This window comes from Uranotaenia lowii, chromosome 3 (genome assembly GCF_029784155.1).
Source record: "Uranotaenia lowii strain MFRU-FL chromosome 3, ASM2978415v1, whole genome shotgun sequence".
NCBI classification, from domain to species: Eukaryota; Metazoa; Arthropoda; class Insecta; order Diptera; family Culicidae; genus Uranotaenia; species Uranotaenia lowii.
Genome location: NC_073693.1, coordinates 30,007,688 through 30,025,737, shown reverse-complemented (window position 1 = coordinate 30,025,737; position 18,050 = coordinate 30,007,688). Strand labels below are relative to the sequence as shown.

General features: G+C 33.5%; 1 protein-coding gene across 5 annotated transcripts in view; it reads left to right on the top strand.

Annotated features, from left to right (window-relative positions):
* The window catches only part of LOC129751686 (guanine nucleotide exchange factor DBS), a 361,927-nt gene that overhangs the window by 213,113 nt on the left and 130,764 nt on the right, over window positions 1-18,050 (top strand). The window contains exons 2-3 of one of the 5 annotated variants that reach the window (XM_055747342.1): window positions 3,282-3,871; window positions 12,231-12,380. The exons of the other annotated variants lie outside the window; for them this stretch is intronic. The gene's annotated coding sequence lies outside the window, so the exon portion shown is untranslated. The remainder of the gene's footprint in view (window positions 1-3,281; window positions 3,872-12,230; window positions 12,381-18,050) is intronic. 5 annotated transcript variants of the gene reach the window in all.

Here is an 18,050-nt window from a genome sequence, read left to right as displayed (position 1 = left end):
AAAAGTCAAATTTTTATAGTTTTGCTATCGGCTGAGTCCATTGAGATGCTTAAATAAGCGATTTAGCATTATAAGACAAATAAGAAAAAAAATTGAAAATTACTATTTTTAAATTTTTAAATTTTTGAAATTTTTCAATTTTTGCAAATTTGACTAAAAGCGAGAAAAATTAACTAAATCGGTTCTTTAAGCATCGAAATGGACTCAGACAATAACAAAACGATGAAAATTTGACTTTTGCACGAGAAATGGGGATGTTTTCTATTACAAAGTCTTATAATGTGTGAATTTGGATCAAAAATTATTAAATTTTGGAATTTTTTTTTTCAAGTTTGAAAAATAACCTATCTCCCAAAACTTCACAGTCAAATATTTGATATTTGTAATAAATAATTCCGCCATAGAATAATTGTTTGGTTTGCACAAATCCGAGAAGTTTCATTAAACCTTCAATATAATCGTTCACAGCAACACTAACTTAAATCAAATTGTCTCGAAATCGCGTTGATATTTAAGATTCATATATTCACAAAAATATTGCAGCGATTAAAAAGCAGTTGGCCTGTGCAATTGCTTTTACTGAATTGTAATATAAGTGTAAGAATATCTAGAAAATATGCTGAAAACCCTAAATTCTAATTTTAATAATTTTTGGAAAACTCGTTATCTTATCTACAGATTTTAAAATTCTAACAACATTAAGAATCTCAATCATTAAAAAATATCATCCTACCTTTAGTGAACAATGCACTATGGGGTTTGAGGCGGCAAAAAGTCAAAAACTGAACTTTATCTGATCGCTTTTTTATTTTTACTAGTTAATAACTTAATATTTGACTAAGATATTCCCAGTTTTTCAACTCATTATCTTGGATACTGAACGTACACAGACATCAGACTTTGAAAAATTTAAAAAATTAATAATTTTCTTACATTTAAAGTACACCATATGAAAGCTTATATTAAAAGCTATCAATTGAACTATTCAAAAACTTTACACACTAAATTGATCTATGATAAAAATGAGTAAATAATATTTTTTTTCAAAAGTCAAAAACTTTAAAGCCTTGTCAAAAAAAATCTCCGCATTTCCCCATACTCTTTTCACTATCAAGATCTAGTTGAAGGTCCTAAAAATACAACGAAAGAGATTCCAGGCACCTTAAAGCACCGTTTTTTGAGTTATAGTCAAATAGAGCTGAAAATATAATGCAAATGGGTAATTTTTACACATTAGTGAGTATAAATTGAATAAAGTTGATGTTGGCTGTCCAAAATTTATTTCTCATGATTGATCAATCATTTCACACATTTTTCTCTTGAGTTTCATGAAATGTCTTGATGATATTTATCATTTAATGATCAATTAGTCCTAAACCCGGTTTTCAAAAGAAATAAAAAGTAGGGTCAAAAATAACACCAAGCATCCTACTTTAAAGTTGTTTATAAAAATATTTTGTATGAATGTATTTTAAGTTAGTTGAAATAGTAATTTCCATACAAAATTTTCAAAAATTACAAAATGATCCAAAACACCTAATCATACGTTTTGCTGCCCCATTGTATGGGACTGCCCCATAGTGCAATGGTTTAAATTTACCAAATCGTGATGAACAATTCTAAAATAGTTTTTCAATTCTGCTGAGGGGTAAGACTCAAAATAATGACTTTTTTAACCTGTTTAGTTGTGTTTTACGAATCATGCATTGAAAAACTTAATCTTATTGCAAATATTTGATGCATGTTTTAATTTTATGTAGATTTTGATGTTTCCAGGATTGGTTTTATTCCGAGAATTTTTTATGGATAATAGAAATAACTTTTATTCCGCGTATTAAATTGTAAAGCCTTGTTCATCGCTTTCATTTTAATTCTTAATTTGTGATTATTGGAATTCCTAAAAAAGTATCTAATCGAATATTTATAATTAGTGTATGACAGTAATATCTACAAGTATTGTTCTTGTCTTCTATCTTAGTTCTAGATAAAAAAAACTATAAAAAATGCATTTTCTAAGTTATCAAAGAATTATTTTGTCTTTGAAATTTCTAAGACTTTTAACTAAACTGAACACTGAACACTTATATGGTCCAAACAGGTGATGAACGTTTTATTTATCGATTTTGTTGATTGACACAGGTCTGAGAAAAAAATATTTTGAGAAAAAAACTTCTATATTACGGCGATCTAGAAAAACGATGTTTAGAGGTTACACTGGTTCAATTTTTGAAGAAAAAACCTTGTTTGACACTTTTTCCTAATAAAATTACATTACATATGAACTTGAATAACTTTGAAACGACAAGTTATAGCTATACAGAGTCTCCTGCAAAGTTGCAATTCATAGCATTGCACATCTTTTGAGTCCAGTAGTTATTACCTTGGATTTAAAGTTCATTTTTTGTGGGTTGTAAATATTTTGCGCAATAAAAAAAATACAGTTGGTATGTAAAATTTTGAGTTAAAAATTTAAATTATTTAGAAAATTCAAAAAAATAAAAATACACATATTTGATAGTTTTTCAAGATCTGAGAATTCTATTAGAAAAAAGTGTCGAAAAGTGGCTTTTTTCCAAAATCGAACCTCTAAAATTCGTTTTTCTGGGTCGCCTCCATACAAAAGTTTGTTTCTTACATCCTAAGCTATCATTCGAAGGTTGAGCCCCCAGAATCCTAGACAAAGTGGAATTTCGGGCGACCTTTACTCCCCTTTCTTCCCTTTATTCTTTTTTTTTGTTTGCAATAACACCACAAAATTGAAAACCTGAAAAAACTAGGATTGGAGATTTCAAAATGAAAACCCTACCTTAAAAGAAAAAGTCCTAATCTCAAATCCATGTTCCTAAATTAATCATTAAAAGTTGTGCTGAAAATGGCTCGTTTGCCAGTTAGGCAAACCAAATAAACCAATTTTCGAACGTTCTTCACCTTGACCAACCATATTTTTCCGCCCAAGGCTGTGACCATCACGCGTAGAATCGAACAGAACAAAACAAATTAAGCCAAACACCTGTACCTGAACACCGGGTCCTACTCAGATCGATCAATCACGCTAATGATTATTTTCATCGCAATAACAAGCGGCGATCAAAATAGAAGAATGTAACGAAAAAAAAAAATCCTCAGCATCAGCCTACTTGCAAAAAAAAACTCTTAAAGGTCACCCAATCAAATTTAGGTACTTTTGAAAGTTGTTGAAAAAAAATTAGAACCACAAACAGGTTCAATGTGAACGACAAAAACAAATTGTGACTACTTACTAATTTTTCAACCTTCTGTAGCTGAACAAAAGTTTGCAGAAACTCCCAGTAAAAGGAAAAAAAACATCGACTAGTGAAAATCAAAATTATAAAATAAGGCACCAAAACAGCTTGAACAAAACTGGTGCTGATCAACAATCAACAGCAATAATAATTGCAAAAACAACAAAAACAGAAACCCGCTCCAAAAGTCCAAAAAGGGGAACAGAAGAAGGGAAGTCACATATTGGTGAAAATTCGAGTGCGCGTAATCGAAGACCCGAAAAGCTGGTCAAACTGGATGAAAGATTGCAGAAGTGAAGCAGAAGTGGAAGAAGGAAAAAAAACAACCCAACAGGGATAAGAGTGCAAAAATTGGTAAAATTGTCCATGGAGAAGAAGGTTGAAGGAAAAAAGGGGGTTAAATTGTGGAACCACGCACATGTTTTTGGGGTCCGTGTGTTAAACCGAAAACGGTAAACTGATTTTTTTTATTTCGTTGGGTGCTGCAAGTTTCGTCGTAAAGTTCAACAACGCCGGTTTCAGTTCGAAAAACTTCAACCTAAAAGTGTATCGGAAGAAGTTGTGCAGACAAAAAAAAAAACGAAAAGAGTGTTGTTGTGTTTGTTTGTGTAAGTGGCAGGCGCCTTTTGTTAGTAGAATCTACCATGTGCTAACTATGATCGACTGGACCGATTTATACGTACGAGACGAGAGTATGTTCGTTCCAACAGAAGCTAACTGAGATTGATTTGGCCAAATTCAGGGGAGTCCAATCAAGTCCAGTTTAGCTCTTTTTTCGGGGGGCAGTGATTAAACTAAAAAAAACGTTGTAATTATAGTACAAGCACCAGGCGATCGATTGACTCACGAGAGAGTTTGGGGAAATTTTGAAATCAAACATCTGTTGGAGTGGTTCAAGGTTTTGGAATTTAAATAGTAGAATAATCTTCTGGAGGAAAACGAATCGGACAGACATCACAAAAAAAGTCCTCTTTCCCTAATAGTCTCAATCAAATCAAAGTCCTAATTCGGAACATGTATCGCCAGCCTTAACAGGTTTTAGAGTGTCAATTTGACACTATGGGCTTACTTTTTGTAAATCTCATGATTCTCAACCAAGCAAATTTGTTGTTTTTGAATCCTTGAAAAGTAAATAAATAATGATTGTAAAACAATATTCTGCCAAAGATGCTGCTTTAAAAATGTATATTAAATTTGAAAGCTGTAGTTAACACCCAATTTGGTAATTTTTTAACTTCTTTGAGCCACAAAAAAGTGCGAATTTTAAACGATTTTGGAAATGTAACTGCCTTTTGTCAATCTGCATTTCACTTCGCAACTATAGAGCCAGATATTGAATATATAAATACAAGATTTTGTGTGTTGAATTATCAATATGCATAGCTATGGTTCAGATGACGCTTACCTTATTGGTTAAAAATTTGGCGTTACATCCATGTATTGCGTCGTCTATCTTCTAGATAAAACAAACAAAACAAGGTCTGCTTCACAAACCAAGGCGTGTTCTAGATGACTTCATCGGCGACAAAAGTAGTCTTATCTCAAGAGTATTTCCCGACAACTGTAATACCGTAAAATGGGGTGGATCGGGACAAAAATTGGAATAATTGTTCTGATTCGAATATCGAGCAATCTACAGATAATTTTGTTTCTATTTTTAAGATCGACAAGTTCCTTGATTTGTTGCTTAAAATCAAATATATTTTCAAAATATAATATGTTGTTTGAAGAAATTATTATAAAAAATATATTATAAATATAAAAAATTGCCGAATTTCATGCAGTGATAGGTGTTGTTTGGAATCATTTTAAACAGAAATGTAACACGCGTACAAGTTTAATATACGTTGAAGAGTTCTTTCACCAGGATTTTGGTAAAAAAAAAGATAATTGATTCAAACTGCTATGAATTGTGAGCCATGTTTACAAAACAGTCTTAGGTTCACTAATCTGTTGGGATAATCAGGACATGTATATTACCGAATCTCCTACGATTATAGAAAATAATGTAAAACGAAAGAGATTCACATTTGACTTGATCTTGGAAGAATAGATATATTTTCTATACTTTTTGACTATTTCGCCTCTGGAGCTAGACTCAAGTTAAGTTCTTCGAATATAGGTGCGGGTGATGAAAAGGGCAATTTCTGAGAATTGAAAAAAGCAAAAACAATATGCAAGCGAATAACTATGTAAATAATTGAAGCTGAAATTTACCCATTTTTGATGTTCTCCATTTCTTGAGTATACAAGTTTCTCAATTAATTATTCACTTTCCCTATTCACTCCAAACGTGAAGTGTTGGAATTTTAAAATCTTTACTAATAGAAGTGAATTCGAACAAATATGAAACATTTTGTTTAGTGAATAACTTTTGAATGCTTTAATAGATATTGAATAAATCTTAAGTTAAGCTGCCTAGCAATGCAATGTGCACGTATAATAATTTTTTAAACAATCTGCCAATACAGGCGCTCCTTGACAACATTTTTTGGGCAGGTTCGAAAAAATCCAGGAATTTCCAAGTGGGAGACCTAAAAACACCTGAAAATCAACTTTTCTACTAAATGTTCTTATGGTAAATCGTTTGAGGAATCCTAGAGAATCTAACAGTGAGCTAAACTTTCAATAAAAATTAAGATGATTGATTCCATGAAGATAAGGAATGTGATATCAAGTGAAAATTTCAATATTTCTGACTGATTTATCTAGCTATTCAATAAACATGCCTGCATTCATTTCTACAAAGTAGTGAAACTGCTCACCGGTAAAATAAACAAAACATGGTGGTCAAATCGTGCGCAAAATATTTGGACCGCTAGTGGGCACCTGGCAGGTTTCCAAAAAAACACTTTTCGTTGATGTCTCGCCAAAATGTTCTAATGCCAAACATGAAGAAAAAACTAAAAATTGGATTTCTAGTACTTGAGGAAGCTGACGACTTGAGGAAGCAGCAAATCAGTCAGTGTTTCATAATGATTGACACGATCAATGGTTAAACATACAAAAAAGACTGCCTCCAAATCTGAGTGTATTCTGTGCATACACACTACGAAAAAAGGTAAAATTACATCACATATTATGTAATTAAAAAACATCGTATGGCGAGATTTCCAGTGTGAGTTAAAGATTACATGCCTATAAAATCTTGCAGACATGTAAAATAAAAGTGATGTAAATTGTAGGACCACTGCATTTAAAAATAAACTTTCCCTTTGTTTTTTTTGTTTACTTTTAAGTTATCTGACCCAATGGATATTTCTCGCCTATAAATAATCATCAAAGTTTTTGTAATAAATTTCATTTTTCGCGTGAGTTTTCATTACGTCGCATGAAACATCTTAAGAATTCGCAGAAAACTGCTGCAAAGGTTATCAAAACAGCTTTAAAATTTGTATTTCAGATTCAGAATATATTGTCCAGGCTACAAACATTCTAAATGGGAAGAAGTTGCAACTGCTTTATGTCAGTTTTTGTATTTTTTCTTAATAAAACTCTCTGTTAACATTTAGTTTCAAACGACTTAAATTTTTGTTTTTTTTTAAATATTAATTTTGGGTCTACATATTTATTTATCATTAAAAATCATTTTCCCATTTATTCGTCTTCAAATTTCACAACTCAAATTCTAGTTTATTGTCGTTAATTGGTCTTTGAAAAATACCAGTTCTTCAGTATATTTAAACGATGATAACGATATTTGAAATGTGCGCTTCGGGTCGTATTGAACCGAACAGTTTTGGAGCGTCAATTTTATTTTGACCTGAGCCCTGCTGAACCATCGGATGCTTCTCTAGTATGCCAAAATGCCAAATTAAGGACGTCTTGAGCGACTTAAAGAGCATTCGCCATTAAAATTGTCTCCGGTATGTGGTTTGTTCACAAAAAATGTTCTTCAAGATTCAAGAAATATTTTAAATCCAAAGTTATAGTTTTTTGAAATCTCAGTATATCTCTGGAGATTTTTGAATAAAAAAAATTGGTTTTCCATAGAAAATTTAAAATTGTTGCGCCAATTAAGGACTGAATGAATCGCTTCCAATTGTTTATTGCTTTTTCTGGCAGTTAAAACTACCGAAAAAAAATTATGGAATTTGAAAAATTAATGAACTTGAAATTTTCATAAAAAGCTTGCAGCGATCTAGTGCCAATAATGCTTCAGTAAAAAAATGATGATTTTGCCCTGCACATTGATTACACAAGGCAACAAAATTAACATTTTTCCGAGTTGCGTAAAATTTAAAACCGGATTTTGACTAATTTGGGGGCGCTGAATCCAAATTTGAAATATTGTTTCTATCAGTTCTCGTTTGTGGTATAGTTGTTGAAAAAGAGATAAAAGTTGGTTTGAAAAATTTGTGCCATTTTTTATGCAAAACTGTTGAATATTGCAAATAATTTTAAAATAAATATTTTATTTCATTGATCAAATTTTCCGAAGACCGTGACTAATTTTTGGCTACCAAGAAAAAGTTATAGAAGAATTTTTTTTGTTAAGTTTGCTCTGTTCTATAAAAAAGCGGAATTTTGAAAAAAAATTAAACCAAAAGATTCTTAACCCTTCGGTTCCTTGATTTTTATTTTTCCTTGAAAATCATCTTTAACAGTTGGAAATGATGAGTACATCTAGAAAAAAATTTAAAATAAAATACGATTTTTCACTTTTTCCATACATTAATTGTTGCAAATTTGATACTTTATGAAACGAAGGGTTAAACCCTTCGGTTCATAAAGTTTGCAACGGTTTGCAGTCTTCAGCAAAGTTGTAAAATAAATTTATATCTTTACTAGCTGACCCGGTAAACTTCGTTTTACCTTCTTATGTAATCGTAATAAATGTTTGATTTCATCTACACGTCCTTAACTACATCGTGCTCGCGAATCGATTCTTATGAAAATCGTAACAAATAAAGTTGAATTTGTATTGGGAACACCTTCCATAAAAAGTGAGATTCTTGAAACTATTACACAAACCATCTCTGACCCAAAAAACCCTCGGATACCAAATTTCACTTCATTCCAACCGCCCATTCATACGTGATGTTGTTACAAAGAAAACGTCTCCATTTATATATATAAGAAAGATGTGAAGATATAATTTTGTATGGGGACCCCCCTTTCATAAAAAGTGAGATTCTTGAAACTATTATACAAACCATCTCTGACGCAAAAAACCTTCGGATACCAAATATCACTTCATTCCGACCGCCCATTCATACGTGATGTTGTTATAAAGAAAACGCCTCCATTTTTATATATAAGATTATCAAAAGCTCACAGTCGTACTCATATAATTTTAGAACATGTTGGTGCTTGGTTCAATGAACGGTAATAAATAGATTGAAAATCAGTTTTTGTTATTATTTGTTTGTAGTTTGGCGTAGTTTGTGGTCTCTAAATTATTTCTGCGCTCTGCTGTAACTGTGTGGTCGCCAATTTAAAAGCTAGGAGGGAAAATCTGAGCGTTTTAACCATTTCATGCATGACTTTTTTACATGAGAACAACAATTATTGAATCAGTGAATTAATATCATTTTAATTCGAATAACACAACTGAACAGGTTTGAAGCCATTATTTTGAGTTTTATGGGAGTTATGGCTTATCAAAGTTTAAACTTATTTTTTAAAATTGTTGATTTATTTCGATACAATTTTGAAAATTTCTTCCAAACATTGTTCATTAGGTGCAGAAAGATGTTTGATTTGATTGATTGTTTGATTGATTGAGATTAAATTATTCTTAAGAAATAACTGCGATTTTCCAAAACCTATTTTTTTTGCAATTTTTCTGCATACTTTCTTCGATATCTTACACAAACCTTGAAAAATACCATGGGCTAAATTCTTTTAATCTAAAAAGTATTTGTTGTGAATACATGACTCAAAAATTTTCATGCGTTTACGATATATTTGGATTTTTTTTACTGTTGTTTTAAACAACACTATGCATTGAAGGGTTGATAACAATTTCTAGCAAATTGGTTGGGAGAACAGCTTTTTTTGGAAAATGTTTTTAAAGCACCGCCCAAGCATATTTATGCGGATTTCAATCGAGTTGAGAGGGCAGCTTGAAATTTAGAGACGAATTGAGAGGACAGCCTGGGGGTTTTGATTACAATATCAGGTGAATTGAGATGACAACTACAAAATGGAAGGCGAGTTGAGAGAACCGCCTGAGAATATTGAAGCGATTTAGGGACAGCTTAAAATTGAAAGACTAGAGGAGAAGACAGTCTAAGCATTATTATTAGAATTTTAAACAAGATAAAAGGACAGCTTGTGATAAAAATCTAAGATGGCACCATCTTGTAAAACCGCTTGAATTAATGTATTGAAATTTACCAACAGATTTTAAATTGTATATTAGGCATTCATGATGAATGAACCCTTCATGATTTTTTTTTATGAAACTAGCTCAGAAAATTTCGTTTTAGAAGCATAAATAAAAAAAATTATAACACTATTTGTTTTTAAAGTTTGATTTGAGAATAAAAATGAGAATCAACCCGGCAAAATCCGGGCTTTTCTAATGAAATCCGGGCAACCGGGCTGGACCGGACTTTTTTCAAATTTTATCTTAAATATCCGGGCAAACCCGGATAAAACCGGACAATCTGGCAACCTTATTCTAAACACAAATAAAGAAAACAGTTGAAAAATTTAAATAAAATTTAAAGAGAGTTACAACTTCTACATATTGAGACATTATGAGCGCTTTGCAAATAGGGTTATAAATGGAAAAAATTCAAAAGAATTATATTTACGTAGAAGAAATACAAGTGGAATCTGGTTGAAACCTTTCCCGAGCAGACATCCCGAAGAATTTGACCTCTTATATTCGGTTTTTACGTATTTACATAATGTTCACATGTCCAAATTGTCGGCTTTCTTTGAATATTTAGCCTTTTATTGTGTCAAAAGTTGTGTAACACTGACTGATTTGCAGCTTTCACCGATCGTCAAGTGCTAGACATCAAACTTTTTAATATTTTGTCTTTGTTCATCCTCGAAATATTCAGGCGAGACTTTCCAACGAAAATTTTCTGGCTGAAAACCTGCCAGGTGCACGGTTAAGAGTTCGTTTTCCTGTCCTTAAGGTAATTTTTCAAAACATCTCTCCGCTAGCGGTCCAAATATTATGCGCACGATTTCACCACCGCTTTTTTGTTTATTTCTGCAACGGGCAGCCTTTTTTTTTCTTGGAGAAATGAAGTCAGGTTTGTTTATTAGTTAGCTAGATGAACCAGTAAAAAAAATTTTTTTGTCACTTTCGCAATCGATTTTTTTTATTTGCTCTTGATAAACCTCTAATATTCCCTACCTTCATGGAATCTGCACTCTATGAATAGTGAAAATTAGAATGCAGACTTTTAGATCCCCTAGGACTCCTTAAACAATTTACCATATGAATCTTAGTCGAATAGTTAATTTCCAGCTGTTTTTGAGTCTCCAAAAAATTTATCCAATGACTTTCTGTATTGGACGATACATATCTCAAAAATCACTTTACAGAACGTCACACAAATTTGCACATGTTAACGTTATACTAATAACACTAGTTTACAGCATTTTTGAACTTAGTAAACTGAAGGTCATTTTTAATGTAAAATCGGGCGCTGAATCGGGCCGTTTTGGAGTTATGCTCCAAATATGAAATTTCGGAAAAATAAAAAAAAGTTCTTGTACTTAGAGTGAAATATCTCGGACGGCATAACAGTAATTTGTAATCTCTCTTTTGCATAGTGAAGGTGAATAAATTTTCTATCGATCATCTGAACATTGTTTTTGCGTATGATCAACAGTATTGTTGATATTAGTGACTATAAAAAACGCATTTTTTTAGAGAAAATTTTGTTTCAGCCAAAGTTTGAAACTCGATATTAGCATTTAAAAAATCTGATTTTCTTTTGCCTTAAATATCAATTTCAAACAAAGAATCGCAGTACACTTATAATAGTAAAGGAATAATGAAACATGATAAATCTCACTCGCTTCAAATCAAAATTATTTATTAGCTTACCAGAAGGTCAAATGCCAAATTTCAGGAAGATCTGACCATAGAGAGGGGCTGCTTGAGTCTCAAACGTGAATAAAATTTTAAGTTATTTTTCCCGGGAGGAACGAAAAATACTGGTTTTTCATCAATAACTTTTTTCATCAGTAGTCGATTGTTTTTGATGGTTGATTTTCTTAAAGCCTAAGTTGAGACAAATATTTCACTCGAAGACTGTAACTCGATTGGATTTGAAACAGAAAAGTTATTGCGGTTCAAGGATTGTATTTTGGTCGAAAGTTCTCGTAGAAAACTCAATGCGTAAAAAGTACTCATTGAGTGTTGGACAAAATTTGCAGCCTTTGAACTGCAATAACTTTTTTACTTCAAGTCCAATCGTATTGCAGTCTTCGGGTGAAATATTTGTTTCAAATATTATTGCAATCTAAAAAATTTACCTAAATCTGAACCACTCCAAAGAAACTATCGATCCCCTAAACCCCCAATTCCCCTTTTAACCGTAGCATTCAGCAAAATGAACCATTTTTTTCTGCGTACCACTAATGTGTGTTTTTGCACTCTCGCTCAGCGCGTGTGTACCTGCCTATATTTTCAAACTGAGCTCCAGTTCGAAAGTATAATGTGCTGCAATAGTTCATAAATTCAGCAGCCGCTGGGAAATGGGAACTAAAAGCGGTCCGATTAAGGTATATACACAGGGTAGTACAAAACAAGGTTAACACCTGTGAGCGGTACTCTCTTCATGGCGCTGATACGAACAAAATGCGAACGAACATCATTTCTCAACACGTAGTGGACTCCCGTTTTTCTTTCTTATTTTTTTTGGATCGCGTTTAGTACGTTTAGTCGATCCGTGTCGGTCATAGTTGGGCTGCAGCCGTTTTCTTCTTCGTTTTACTTAATTTAATTTTTCGTCGTTTATTGCTTCAACCATTTGACGTACGTGTATGCAGAAGTCAGAGGAGCCGTATGTTCGAATAAAAGTAAATCGCAGCAAACTCGGCGGGGCTCAGCCTCAGCAAGTGGCCTCCAGTAGGCCTTTCTGGGGGAAGCCTTTAATTTTGGAACCACTACCAGCAATGGATCTCTTCTCGTAATTGGAGGTATGTATGCCCTTGTTTTCGTTTTATAATGGCCCCGAAACGTCCCGCCATCCTTCGGGGATTTGGAAGAAAGAGTAAGCTACGAGCTACTAGATACGGGAAGCAGCTGATGATGAGTGTGCGGTATGGGAAATGACCACTTGGTTGATGTTGGCAGACGTTGACTGACAGACTGGCTAAATGAATGAAGGCAAAACGGTTCCCTTCTGGTCTCAGCTACGTACAGGAAAAAGATGATAATTGCCAGTTTCGAGTCTAGTTTAGTTGTTGTGATATAGATCAAGCTGATCTGATTAATTTTAGGGGCCCTGCTGCTGTTGTTGGTCAGTGGAGCGAATGGGAAAGTCCAGATGATGATGGTCCAAAAGTTGGATCGTTGGAAATTTGGGCTTCCCTCAGAGCCCATTCAGAATGTCGGCTTGAAATTGGCTCTACCTTCTTGCTGGGCTTAGCTGGAGATAATGGTAACTAGTTAGAAAGTTTACCTACTCTACGATTGATATCTAATAAGGTTTGTGTCGATGGTTCGTTCCTGTTCTTCGGAATCAGATCGTGATTAGCCACGGTGTCTGAATCCGAAATCTGCCACATGGTGTTTGAAAAATTTCCGAAATGATAGAGCAGAACATATGGCGGTGAATAATGTTTTGTTTGTTCCTCAGAAATAAAAAAAAAAAATGATATAATGAGTCAGATCGTTCTAGGAATAAACTTCCTCCAGTTATTTATTCGATTCAATTATACAAAGATGAAAATTTTCTATTCATCAGCAGATGGCTCTAATCGAAAGTGCTATTTAATTTAAACACATCCAAACTTCACGGAATGCTCGAATTTCAATATTTAGCTAACAATTTCAAAATATCTAATATTTTCTCCTTTGTCCAAATTGTCAAAATTAACAAAACTTAAAAAATAGTCCAAATTGATACAATTGACAAATTCTAAAAATTGGCAAAAATAGACAAAAACAACAAAAATGACAAAAATGACGAAAATGACAAAAATGACAAAAATGACAAAAATGACAAAAATGACAAAAATGACAAAAATGACAAAAATGACAAAAATGACAAAAATGACAAAAATGACAAAAATGATAAAAATGACAAAAATGACAAAAATGACAAAAATGACAAAAATGACAAAAATGACAAAAATGACAAAAATGACAAAAATGACAAAAATGACAAAAATGACAAAAATGACAAAAATGACAAAAATGACAAAAATGACAAAAATGACAAAAATGACAAAAATGACAAAAATGACAAAAATGACAAAAATGACAAAAATGACAAAAATGACAAAAATGACAAAAATGACAAAAATGACAAAAATGACAAAAATGACAAAAATGACAAAAATGACAAAAATGACAAAAATGACGAAAATGACGAAAATGACAAAAATGACAAAAATGACAAAAATGACAAAAATGTCAAAAATTACAAAAATGTCAAAAATTACAAAAATGACAAAAATGACAAAAATGACAAAACCGACAAAAATGACAAAAATGGCAAAAATGACAAAACCGACAAAAATGACAAAAATGACAAAAATGACAAAAATGACAAAAATGACAAAAAAGACAAAAATGACAAAAATGACAAAAATGACAAAAATGACAAAAATGACAAAAATGACAAAAATGACAAAAATGACAAAAATGACAAAAATGACAAAAATGACAAAAATGACAAAAATGACAAAAATGACAAAAATGACAAAAATGACAAAAATGACAAAAATGACAAAAATGACAAAAATGACAAAAATGACAAAAATGACAAAAGTGACAAAAATGACAAAAATGACAAAAATGACAAAAATGACAAAAATGACAAAAATGACAAAAATGACAAAAATGACAAAAATGACAAAAATGACAAAAATGACAAAAATGACAAAAATGACAAAAATGACAAAAATGACAAAAATGACAAAAATGACAAAAATGACAAAAATGACAAAAATGACATAAATGACATAAATGACAAAAATGACAAAAATGACAAAAATGACAAAAATGACAAAAATGACAAAAATGACAAAATGACAAAAATGACAAAAATGACAAAAATGACAAAAATGACAAAAATGACAAAAATGACAAAAATGACAAAAATGACAAAAATGACAAAAATGACAAAAATGACAAAAATGACAAAAATGACAAAAATGACAAAAATGACAAAAATGACAAAAATGACAAAAATGACAAAAATGACAAAAATGACAAAAATTACAAAAATTACAAAAATGACAAAAATGACAAAAATGGCAAAAATGGCAAAAATGACAAAAATGACAAAAATGTCAAAAATGACACCAATTTGACCATTTTGACCATTTTGACATTTTTTAAAAATTTTGACAATTTTGACAATTTTGACAATTTCGACAATTTTGACAATTTTGACAATTTTGACAATTTTGACAATTTTGACAATTTTGATAATTTTGACATTTTCGACAGTTTTGATAATTCAGAGAATTTTTACAATTTTGACAGTTTTGACAATTTTGACAATGTTGACGGTGTCCGTTGTACGTGACTTATTTTGCCCAATTCCCATTTGTGATCTTTATGTACTGATTTATGAACTTGAAAGTTGCAAAAGTGATTAATATATACTTAGGTCACATAAAGGGCACAAAATTGTCAGTATAAATTGTCGATAGAATAATCTTCGAATATTTATGAAACACGAAGAACATTAAGCTCTAAACTGGATAAAAAAGCACATTTTGCTTAAATTATTCAAAATATAGCGCTTTATATATACACTGTTGAAGGGTTTTAATTGAATAATGTTGGATCGATCCGGTTTTAAAATCAGAGATAGTTTCAGGGCAACCCCCATTCATTTGGTTAAATCGTAATTCTTATGCGTGCACTTTACTACTCCACTCTTACTGTGTAACTCGCACTTAGAAGTAGGCAAATGCGTTATGAGAAACAGTCGCACCACCATAAGCCGCAACAGAAACATTTTAAAAGGCTCCACATTCCGATGCGGGAAAATAAATAAACCTTTTGAGAAACGAAAACAAAACCGACAACCGCAGAATGGGAGATTGAAAGTGAAAACACATAGCATAGCATATTCAGCACTGCTGCTGATGATGACTGGCTTCTTCTCCTCGACCGATGGGATTCTGCTTATGCTTATTTTTCATGCTTTAATATATTTAATGCAAAAATGAAGTAATCGTTCCCCGCAACAACAGCACCCTCACAACCAGCAGCAAATTGAAGAAGCACTTCTCTTCTTCGGTAGTAATCTGAGGGCGTGAAGGGTATTACAACATTGAAATTATATACAAAAAACAACAGAGAAGATGATGATGGCACACCGCGCAAGTTCAAGAAGCTTTTCGATGCGAATGAAAGTGAAAATTCAACTTCCATTATTTTTGTGAAGCAGCTGAATCGTACTGCTTAAGTATTAAGTATAGTGAGCAACAGCAAGCCATGAATGAGTTATCTACCTGTACTTGGGAAAGGGGTCAGATTATGTCAAAGTAAACAATGCTTCGGTTTCGGTGTACCTATATCAATTTTGGCAGGAGGGTGTATGACATAGTAGGCCGGATGTGCCGTTGCCAGGTGGCAATGCACCATTGACTTCCTTTTGTTGTTTTGAGAAGTAACGATCTTGGGAAAAATGGTGTCTTCCATGTAATGTTTTGACGATCCATGTGTTGTGATAACTGTGAACAACACGTTTTGTCATTGCTGCCGAACAAGTAAGAATAAACTGATTGAAAAATAGACGATTGCCGTCGCTACTGTACTGCGATATCAAAAGACTTATTTTTTCACACCCCTGGTTTCATATTTCTTTATTATTTCTTATTAGAGCATCAATCTTCCGATACAATACAGTGAGGTTTGCAATTTTCACTCAGCCTTTTGACGTTTTCCGAACACGTAAGCTCCTCTTAAAGGGTTATACGGTCAAAATTTGGTCAAGGGAAAACGCGTGTTAATCGGTTAAATCGTTTATTTAAAAAATCAAATTTAATTTCTTTTTCAAGTTTAATTAGTATAAAATTCAGGAAAAATATTCAGTTAGGCTTCCGCTTTTCCAAATCCGAATTGCCGAGCCTTACGCTTAACCCCTGCCATCAGATTTTGTACAGCCACACCTTGTCCAACTTCTTCGCCGCAGAAAGCCAGTTTGCCTTGAACTGCTGCTCGTCCTTAGCAGTTTTTTTGGTCTTCTTCAGGTTCCGCTTGACAATAGCCCAGTATTTCTCAATTGGGCGGAGCTCTGGCGTGTTGGGAGGGTTCTTGTCCTTGGGAACCTACCGTAATGGCAAGATGCCAAATCCGACCAAAACAGTACGGAACAACCGTGTTTCTTCAGGAAAGGCGGCAGACGTTTATTCAAACACTCTTTCACGTAAATTTTTTGGTTGACAGCCCCGGAAGCTATGAAAATGCTGCTTTTCAAGCCACAGGTACAGATGGCTTGCCAAACCAGATATTTCTTCGCGAGCATTGACAGTTTCTTGTGCTTGAAAATATCTGCTACCTTTACCCTTCCTTTTGCCGTATAAAACTCCTGTCCCGGACGCTGCTTGTAGTCGGCTTTGACGTAGGTTTCGTCGTCCATTACCACGCTGTCAAACATCGTCGTGTACAGCCTCGCGCTTTGGCCGTCGTGTTTTGTTTATCATCGCGATTTAGAGTCACTACCTTCTTGTAAATCGATAGTCCGGCTCGTTTTTTGGCTCGATGCACGGTTGTAGACGATACATCCAGCTTATTTGCGGCATCTCGGAGAGAGAGGTTAGGGTTTCGCTTGAAACTACCGGCAACTCTCTTTGTCGTCTCAGCGGCTTCCGGTTTTCGATTTCCCCCCGATCCAGACTTCCTGGACCACTATAATTACTTTTGTAACGGTTGATTTGGCAACTTTGCCAGCTTTGCGTGCGGGTAGCTCGGATTTTCGCGATGCGCGAGCAAAATTTTGATACGCTGCTCTTCTTCCTTGGACGGCATTTTGACAACTGAATAGTGAATTTCAAAATCAAAATAGGAGCAACATTCTACACACACACACACACCTTCAAAATAAGGGCTGTTCAAGCACGAAATCGTCAAGTTTCCAAGCCAAACGCGAACTGCTTCTCGCTGCTTACAGATATGTTGGGTCTTTTAACGGCTTTGCTTAACTATCGTCCAATATTTTTCGATTGGGAGAAGTTCTGGTGTTGGGGGGGGGGGGGTTGTATCCTTGGGCTCAACCTGAATGTTGTTAGCAGTGACAGAAAAACCATGCATGAAGCTCTTCCGGCTCAATAACGTAGGTCTACAGCTCGAAAACTGTTGAAAGTAGTATTCAACGCAGGTTTCAGTGGTGGAAAAGAATTAACGTTTGTTTATATTCTAAGCAAGGTCCTTACAAGACTGCACTCTATTCTAGCGATTGCTAGTTCCACCAGCAATCGTCAATACGCAAATTTCCTAATCGTGGGTTTGAACACCTCCCCTCAATTAGCAGATTGAGAATGTCGAATAGTCGTCGACTGTCGAGCATCCCGCAACACCAACAACTTCTTCCAGCAATCGAAAATCCGCTAACGTATGCTAACGGCAGCGTAGCTGAATATCGTAAGATGAACTCTTGGAGCAAGTTTCTCCGTCCAATCTCG